The sequence below is a fragment of the Carassius carassius genome, chromosome 36 (assembly GCF_963082965.1).
Source record: "Carassius carassius chromosome 36, fCarCar2.1, whole genome shotgun sequence".
Taxonomy (NCBI): Eukaryota; Metazoa; Chordata; class Actinopteri; order Cypriniformes; family Cyprinidae; genus Carassius; species Carassius carassius.
Window position 1 is genome coordinate 12,321,330 of NC_081790.1, and position 2,378 is coordinate 12,323,707.

The window sequence follows — 2,378 nt, forward strand, 5'->3', positions numbered from 1 at the left end:
ATGTGTTTGCACAGTTCGAGAAGGAAACCTTCAACCAGTTGATTTCTAACGGGAACCCCCCCGGACTGTGTCTTCTTTACCGTGGGGAATGCAGAATGAGATTACTACCAAAGGGGACTCTAAAATGTTAGAACCAGCAGCCTCGTGCATACAGTGTGGTTGTGCTTCGGGTGATCCTTGAAAGTGTCCCAGCGCTAGGTCCTTTCTGACGCCGTCCCCTCCACTCTCTCCCACTTGTGCACTTTCTGTACCGTCCTTTATAAACATTTACATTTAATCATTTAACAGTCGATTTTATCCAAAGCGACTTACAACAGTATACAAGTGCCATGACAAGTCTCAGTCTAGTACAGAAGACATAGCCAGGTTTTTTTTTTTTATATATGAAAGACAAGAAAACAAGTAAAAGTGCTAGTATTAGTTGGTTAAGTTCTGGTGAAAAAGATGAGTCTTTAGAGGTTTCTTGAAAATGAGTAAAGACTCAAAGCTGTACGAATTGAGATTGGGAGGTCATTCCACCAGCTGGGCACAGTCCAGGAAAAGGTCCTTGAGAGTGATTTTGAACCTCTTTGGGATGGCACCACAAGGCATCGTTCACTTGCAGAGCACAAACTTCTGGAGGACACATAAGATTTAACCAGTGAGTTTAGGTATGTATCACAATGTTTCACAATAACTTTGATATTGTGAAATAAATTTAACTGAAAACTGAATACAAAATAAATCACACAATATTTTCACTTTACAGTTCAGCAACAGTGAGGTTGGAAACAAAGTGGACAACACTATTCATTAAACACTTATTTAATGTATTCAGATGAAAATGTACAATATTAACAAATTATTCACAAGCAGTGTTTTCAGAGCCCCCAGTTACATTGTTTTAATCAGAACACTAGCAATACAGTGTAGTAAAATAAGTAAAATCAAATTCAGTAAATTTATATTAAACTAAGCACAATCAAAACCTATCACATAAGATCAATGAATCTCTAGCAGAAGTGACAGTGCAATGTAGCAGATGAACAATTTCTTACCAATGTTTCAAGAACAAGCTGGATCCTTGATGACTCTACAAGGTGAAAGAAGAAATGGTTTACTGAAAAGTTCTTAAAAGCAGGATTTCATATTATACCATTTCTTTAAACCGTTCTCAAACTTTTTAAAATCAAGTATCACTTCAGAAAATATTTGTTATTAAATATTAAGTTCCACCATAATGACCAACATTAAATTTCAGCAGCGTAGTAGGCCTAACTATTCAGCTACAGCTCTACAGTTAAAAAAATTTGGCAATTTTATTCTAACAAGAATATTAATTGTTGTCAGACACTTTACCATGGTAAATACAGTTTGAACATTAACACTACATTGTGCTTATGTACAGGTAAATGAAAATAAAAAGTTTAAATTAAAATGTAATTTTAAATGTAATTATGTAACAAAAGTTACAAAACTGTACTGTACATTAACTGTAACATACTTAAATGTGCAAAAAAAAAAAAACCTTACTTAAAGATTAAATTAAAATGTATTAACATTAATTAGTTTAATTTATTGATTCACCTGCGTAACAACTAGAGGGGGCCTGACACTTTGAGAACCATGGCTTTAAACAATCCTATTTCATTAATTCAATAAAATTGTACCGACATTTGCACTTATATGTTTCAGAAAACACTTTGAAACTATTATAAGAATAAAAAACATATATCACACACCTAATGCATGGGATTCATATCAGGAAAATGTGGAAAAATCTCTAAAAGATAGATATTAACACATATAACGTTAACTGTTAACTTACCAGCAACACATTAGGTGAGCATCTAACTTGATCATCTGTGAGCAACGCAAAAATACACACACGGGTATTTATTTATCTGCAGGTTAACTTACACGTCCTTTAAGCTACCCATTTGTAAACTCTGGTTATACTTTACTATTTTCAAAAGATAATAAAGATAGCGATTAGACTGAAAATGAGTTTTGAGCTTGACTTATTTAAAAAAGTGTTTAATGCTGGTGTTCTGAAATGATCCGCAGCGCAGACGCTCTCTATTTTTATAAAAGCTCCCGAACAAAAATCATTATATTTTGATGATATGCAACGTGACTCACGAAACGAGACGACAGATAAAATGTTAATTAATAAATACACAATTGTGCTAGAGAATAAGAAGCTGACGTCTGATTTATCCAAGCGGTCATATTTACCATGTTTACTATGGTAATGTTAATTTTTAGCGTGCATAGTCTTTTACATCGCTTATAAATATTTCTGCCTTATTTAGTGATTATAATCCACATCGGATCAAGTTATTTCAAACACTTGCTGCTAACTAAGAGTGAGTTTTGAGCTCAACTTATTTTAAAAA

At 33.4% G+C, this 2,378-nt stretch overlaps 1 long non-coding RNA gene across 1 annotated transcript; it reads right to left on the reverse strand.

Moving 5' to 3' along the window:
- Nucleotides 1–316: 316 nt before the first annotated feature.
- LOC132116702 (uncharacterized) lies at nt 317–1,867 on the reverse strand. Its single transcript, XR_009425678.1, has 3 exons — nt 1,808–1,867; nt 1,038–1,072; nt 317–615 (listed from the first exon to the last, which is right to left on the reverse strand). It is a non-coding gene; the product is annotated as an uncharacterized LOC132116702 (long non-coding RNA).
- Between the last annotated feature and the right edge of the window lie 511 nt (nt 1,868–2,378).